The 7402-nt window shown below is 36.0% G+C and overlaps 1 long non-coding RNA gene across 1 annotated transcript; it reads left to right on the top strand.

The window, feature by feature from the left end:
- The first annotated feature begins 621 nt into the window (after window positions 1-621).
- Window positions 622-2962, top strand: LOC113331173. Its single transcript, XR_003350754.1, has 3 exons — window positions 622-861; window positions 2036-2110; window positions 2673-2962. It is a non-coding gene; the product is annotated as an uncharacterized LOC113331173 (long non-coding RNA).
- The last annotated feature ends 4440 nt before the right edge of the window (window positions 2963-7402 follow it).

The raw sequence follows: 7402 nt of genomic DNA, 5'->3' as shown, positions 1-7402 counted from the left end.
GACACTCATTTGCAAAATGACCAAGACCTTTACACTTAAAGAACTGAGGCATATCCTCGTCATCAGTTTCATCATTATCCCTATTTTTAGGAGGAACACGATTATGAGGTTTATCTGATGACTTGGATTTATCTCTGGAGAACCGTTTACTTCTCTTCAAAAGAAGATCCCTAAACTGTCTTGTGATCGTAGGAACCCAATTGTTTATAGTCTTATTATTGACTAATCAATGTACATTTATGCCTTGTGTTTATGGTTGTGTATTTGGCTTATTAGCATGTTAGGTTGGTGCAAATCAGAAGAGTTGCACCTAGAGTACATATTCACTTGTTTTCTTTCTTGGCTAGAAACGTGGCGGAGTTTCACTTCGACACCTAGGGTCCAGGTCATGATTTTGGTTGGTTAAGTTTTGTTTGGTATTAGTTTTTTTCTTTTTTTTTAGGATGAGTGTTTTTGTATGCTTGTTTTGGTGGTGCCAAACTTAGCTTACTGACGTGTTAGGAACCTGTGAAAGCTGAATTTTTTTGTGAGTTAGTCATCATCAGTTTGGATACGTGGCGAATGTTACCTTGACACAGTGACTCGTGTTCATAGGGGATATTTTTGGAAAGAAAAGAGAAATGTTGATGAAAACAACCGAACTTAGCTTCCTTCTCTTACAACATCTGTAGTACTCCGTGAGAGAAATCGAGAGGGATTCAAGAGAAAAACCAGAATCAGGTGAACTTATATCAGATTTCTGAGTTCAATACATAGAAAGCAAAGTGATGGTCATGAACTCGTGGATCACTTAGTTCCAGGGAGATCTGAAAGTATTTGAAAAGAGGTTTCTTTTCTCTCGACCCGAATTTGAAATTAAAGGTATGATTCAACTCTGATTGTTCTTGTTTCAACAAATTCTTCTCAATATGGTAGCTATTGATCGAACCTCTTATTACTGATTCCATCTTGATCTTGTCAAATTTATTATCAATAGACTTAGGGTTTATTGAAATTGATATCATATTTATGTATTTACTGAAAGCATGATAAGATTAGAACTCGAATAAAGGATGGGATTTGTGAATTTCGGGTTTGTGGAACACCAGAACCTTAGGATCTTCGTTGGAAATCATTTTTCATTGTTGTTTGTTTATCTTGTTCTTAATCCCTGACTACTGATTCTTGAGGAGTATATTTTTGCTAGGGAGGAGTTGGATTTACTGTGATGTTCATGATACCATAAATTTTAGTCTTGATATGAAGGTTTGTTAGATTGAAATTCACAGCAGCACTTCAGAATTCTTATGTAAGGTCAGGTGATGTTTTGGCTCGACTTTAGGGCACTTTAGATGATGAACTGAGTTAGGGATTCTTTTCATGAAATTTTGGTCTTTTGGTAAATGAATCAACTGGGATATTAAGTGTTATGTCTGAGCTAATTGATGTAAGACATGCATATTCTCAATCAGTTCTTCTGTACAGTGATTTTGACGTATATGCTTCATAATCTAGCCTGAGACTTGTACTGATAAGCATTAGATATATTTTGAGCAAATAATCCGGCATATTATTCGAATTTTGCAGTCAAGATTACGCAATTTGAAGTATGCCAGCTTGTGTAACAACTTCCCTGCACCTCTGGCAATTCTACTTTTAAGAAATTTGACGCTTACAACTTGAGTTAGCCTTAGTTCTTATATAGGGATTACAGTATATTGATCTACGAAACTTTAGAGACTTTTGTTGCTTGGTTTAGAGTTAAATTGACTAAGTGTTTATAATTTTAGAGTTTATTTTGAAATCTAGAATTTGCTTGTAACTGCGGTGACTAGACATCTTTATGGACTTTCATAGGTATGTTAAAGATCGATTTGGTTCATGATGTCTTAACGAAAGTTGTAGATGATATTGTTATCTTTCAAAAGAGATATTCGTTGTTTGAAATGAATCAGAGATGAATGTTTTATGCACCCTGAAACTTAAACCTTCGTGCTGTTTACAAGGGTGTTAGGGGCTGAAACTGGAGAAAGTTTTAATCAACTTCATTGTGCAGGATTTACTGTTTGACTAGGTGTCTTTAAGTTCAGTTGGAGGATTACGAAGATTGAGGTTTGAGTAGCGGATTGAGGTGGGAATTCACATGTCTCTTTTGTAACCATTGATGTCTTTTACAAAACTATGTTTATCTGCTTTATCAAACTCATGCATGGTTAAACTTTAATTCCTTAACATTTTTGTTGGCTCTTTTAACCTTTTCGTTACTTGGAAAGGACCTGAAGTGTACTTGATTGTCTTATGAGTGTAATAGGAAATAAGAATTTCCTTATTTGGTATTTAGGATTGTGCTCTTTCTTTTATACCTAGCTTTTATGTTTATATAGGTCATCAGTTTGCGAGTTCGGAATTGATTGACATCCATATATTCTATTAGGGGTGAATTTGCGAGTTCGGAGTTTACCACCATATTATAAATTGTGTGAAGAAGGAGTAGGTCCGTATACATGGTTGAGTTGTGTGTTTTTGCCTTCTTTTAATGTTTAAAGTATATGTTGTCTAATTTCAGTGGGTTAAATGTACTTTCAGCATTTGATAAATTTGCATTATTTTGAAATTCAACTTTAATGGTTCCATTTGAGAAGTGTAAGTATCCTAGTGAGCTTTTTTAGCTCACCCCTTCCATCTCCTTTTAGTGGCAGGTGACCTTGAGATAAGTGGCGCAGACTCGGCCGAAGGAGAGGTTGTTGTTTGGGTTGAGTAGGGTGTCTGGTTGTGTATAGAGAGGTAACTGCCGGTATCTTTTTGTAGGCAGTACTGTGGTTGTGGTCAGTAAGGGTGGTGTATTTCTTGCTTGTAACTATTGTAAATTATGTTTAATTAACTATCACAAACACACAGTATGTAAATTAGTTAGTAATGTTATGAATATAGCCAAGTTTGGGTCTAGGCCTGTTTACACTTGTGCTGAAGGTTTCACTTTAAAGGATTGAGGTTTTACTTCAGAAAGCCAAAGATTTTCAGTTAATCAATTTCTTTTGTAGCCTAACTTGAGGAAAATTTTCCGTGCTGTTGATCATCTCTTTTGTATCCATCTTGTCAGATGCGAACCTTAGCTTACTTTAGCACCAGTAGTGTGGGTTCAGGGTCTTAAACTCAGATTAGAGAATTTGGGTCGTTACAGTGATCAATGAGACTGACTTGTCAAGATCTTCATCTGATGAATCATCCTCAGAAAGATCATCTTCAGAGATGTAAACACTTTTAGTTTTATCAAGTAATTTAGTGTTCTTTAGTGCTTTGAAAGCCACATCCTTACAAGACTTGGACGTGCGCTCATGATCAAAGATCTTCAGCTTCCCAATCAGAGTATTTTTGGACAGCGTTGCGAGATTATTTCCTTCAACGATGGCATGTTTCTTAGAATCGTATCTAGATGGCAATGATCTGAGAATTTTCATCACAATGTCCTTTTCAGGAATGGTCTTACCCAATGCAAAAGATGCATTTCAGACACTTTGTGGTTAAATTCATCAAATGATTCTTCATCTGCCATATGAAGGTTTTCCCAATCATAATTTAGGTTTTGAAGGCTAGCTTCTTCCTCACTGGTATTTGCTTCAAATACGGTTTCTAAGATATCTCAGGCTTCTTTAGACTTAGTGCACGTAGTCACATGGTGCTGAAGATCTAGGGTAATGGAATGTATGATAGCATTTAAGCCGTCAGAATTTTGCTTTGCAGCAAGGATTTCTTCTGGACTACATCTACCAATATTCTTAGGAGATACATCGCCTTCTATATTAACCAGAGGATCATAACCATTAACAACACGTACTCATGTTTGAAAATCACGAGCTTGAAGAAAAGCACACATAACAATTTTCCACCATAAGTAGTTTGAGCCATCGAAGACTGGTGGTACGTTTACGGAGATAGAATTCCTGTCCATAGTGTCAGATCGCTATAAACACAGACTTGTAAGGTCTTTAAACATGTTTTCCTGCTCTGATACCAATTGAAAAGCGGGGGGTCTAACAAACAAACCCAATAATTCGCTTAGCAATCTGTATGGACAAACTCCAATATACTTTTAAGAGAATCAACTAGACAGCCATACTCAATCTTAATAAAATTATATCAAAGAGTTATATCTCACTTTCTCGATTCAATACTTACTCAAGCAAATAGAAATCTGCGAGTCTAATTGAATACAAGAGAAACTACTTGAACTGTACCAAAGACCAATGTTCAAGGATCAATCAATTTCAATCAACAACCAAAGGTTGGATTTTCCAATTGATTGATTCAACGCACAACCTGCGATATTTCAATTATATAAAAAAATATAATGCGGAAAAGAAATAACATAGACATCAGAAATTTTCTTAACGAGGAAACCGCAAATGCAGAAAAACCCCGGGACCTAGTCCAGATTGAATACACACTATATTAAGTCGCTACAGACACTAGCCTACTACAATCAATCTGGACTGTAGTTGAACCCCAATTAATCTCACACTGATCCAAGGTATAGTTGCGCTCCTTACGTCTCTGATCCCAGCAGGATACTACACACTTGATTCCCTTAGCTGATCTTACCCACAACTAAGAGTTGCTACGACTAAGGTAGTCAATATCGGTTGTATCGGCCGATATTATAGGTTTTTATCGTTTATCGGAAAAAAACTGTACGATATCTAAAATATCGGCGATACAAGGATGGAACGATTAAAACGCTCGTATCGGCCGATACAAGCCGATATATCGGGATCACCTGTACACTGATAATATCGGCAAGAGTAATTTGGTAGAATAAATTATTTATATATTAAAATTCATAAACAGAACCTTTCCTCCTAATTATATTCTTCCTCTATACCCTTGAAAACTCAATCTGATTCAGTAATGATGTTGGAATATGATTGAATTTGTACAATGAAGCTATTAATCTTGAGAATTAATGCATCATATGACACCAAAAAATTTAGATTGAAAAATTTATACATATTTAAAATTCTTGGTTTAAATGATGTAAAAAACCGATATAATCTTTTGTACAGGTGTATTGGACCGAGCCGATACGATACCGATACACGAGATTAACTACTTTGGCTACGACCCAAAGTCGAAGACTTCAAAACAAATCTGAATCACACAAAAAAGTCTACGGTAATAGATAAATCTGTATCCCACATAAATACCTACGAGTTTTTGTTCCGTCTTTTGATAAATCAAGGTGAACAGGAACCAATAGATAACCCGGACTTATATTCCCGAAGAACAACCTACAATTATCAATAACCTCACAATAATCATAATCGACTAGCGAAAGAAGATATTGCGGAATCACAAACGATGAGACAAAGGTGTTTGTGACTTCTTTTATATCTTGCCTATCGGAGAAATCAACCTCAATCCAATCTTACGGTTGTACTCAAATACGATAGAAACAGCAAGATCAGATCACGCAACTACAAAGAAAATTGTTGGGTCTGGCTTCGCAATCCCTATGAAGTCTTCAAGTTGTTAACCTACAGGGTCTCGAGAAGAAACCTAAGGTTAAAGGAGAATCGACTCTATCTTATACAACTAGTATCACACATGAGGTGTGGGGATTAGGTTTCCCAGTTGCTAGAGTTCTCCTTTATATAGTCTTTCAAATCAGGGTTTGCAATCAATGTTAGCTTAGTAACAAAGCATTCAATATTCACCGTTAGATGAAAACCTGATTAGATTCAAGCTAATATCTTTCAACCGTTAGATCGAACTTAGCTTGTTACACACAAATGAAATGCACGTTTATTTAGGTTTGTGTAACCGTACCCAAACATGTACACTTAGTTGGTTCAACAGTAGTTAACCAAATGGTTAGCCATATGAGCTCTTCCATATCAACCATATTCTTCTTTACCACAACTAGTTCAAATGACTCAAATGAACTAGTTAGAGAGTTGTTCAATTGCTTATATCTTATAGAAGTATACAAGACACAGTCGAAGCAAAAACGATTTGATTCACTCGGATCAATTCATGAACTTTATAGCCACGGTTTGCAATTATGCATTCCTTAGTTTATATAAGCTTAAGTTCACGAATAACCGTTTTTAGAAAATAACCAACTTAAGTACGCATACTTGTACACGGACTTAAGTACCCGGAATAAGTTTGTTTTCAGTTCACAAACTCCAGCAGAAATTCACGGGATGTGAACTTCCGACAGTGCGCGTACTGGTACGCGGACTTTAGTTCCGGTTTTCCAGAGCAGCAAAGTACGCATACCTTGGTTCAAGGAATAAGGACTTACACACGTATGTGTTACCACACAATGTTTATATCCTTCCAAGGTCATATATTCTAAACTCTCATTTCAATCATTGAAACATTCTTAGAGGACGTTATATAGTTGTTATTCACAAACCATTTTTCGTCAAAGTCATTTTCAAGTAATTGAAACTAATATGACTTTCGTCACTAGTAAAGATGAACTTGGACAAAGTGAAAGCTTACCAACACATATTTCGAGAAATAGATAAGCGAGATAAACTCAGCTCGAAATAGCACATGTGTATAATCAAAGTCTATATAGAAATACGACTTTTGTCTCAAGATAGGAGATAGAGTAGATAGACTTTTGAGTGATAGATAAGTTCAAGTCTCCATATACCTTTTATTCGATGAAGTTCCACAAGTTCCTTAAGTAGTTCTTCGTCTTTGTATGATGATCGCCATGGAGTCTTGAGATCAAGTACACTTTATATCCTAGTCCGAGACTTAGCTATAAGCAGACTAGAAATCAAGACTTATAGTTTTGATCACTAACATTGACAAACATGCTTGAGATAGCAACACATGCGAGTTCGACCGAGCAGTGCTCTAACATGAGTGATGAGTGATTATGATTAGCAAATAAAGATTTTTTTTTGTAATCGCATTCGTGTTTTGTGTAATGTACTTTGGAGTACTACAAATGAATGAAATGGATGTGGTTTTTTTGGTGTTTATTCCTTTCGTCGGCATTGTATTTATCACAAGACCTTGCCGACCATACTAGGGTCGGCAGGTTATAATTTTTCAGGTTGCCGACTGCATATGCATGGCAGCATAGGAAAAAAGGCCTAGAACAGTCGATAGGTTTGTTCTCCTCCTACAATGCTGACTAATTGGTAGTCGACAGGGTTTATGAGTACAACCTTGCCGACCAAAAGGGACAAAAAAGAAATTGTTCATGGATGTTCTTCACATTATAGTCGGTATTGTATTATATAAATACATTGTCAACTATACGTCCGTCCGCAAACTTGATAATGTGTTAATTACCAAATGTTCAGCCCCCAACAAGCTTTGAATTTTGTTAATACCAACTAGATTCGAATTAAATAACTTATAGTAATATGGATCAACCTTGACGACTATGGAGAAGTCT

The sequence above is a fragment of the Papaver somniferum genome, unplaced genomic scaffold, assembly GCF_003573695.1.
Source record: "Papaver somniferum cultivar HN1 unplaced genomic scaffold, ASM357369v1 unplaced-scaffold_125, whole genome shotgun sequence".
In the NCBI taxonomy this organism is placed as follows: domain Eukaryota; kingdom Viridiplantae; phylum Streptophyta; class Magnoliopsida; order Ranunculales; family Papaveraceae; genus Papaver; species Papaver somniferum.
Note: the sequence above shows the minus strand (reverse complement) of the source record. Positions and strands in the feature narration are given on the sequence as shown.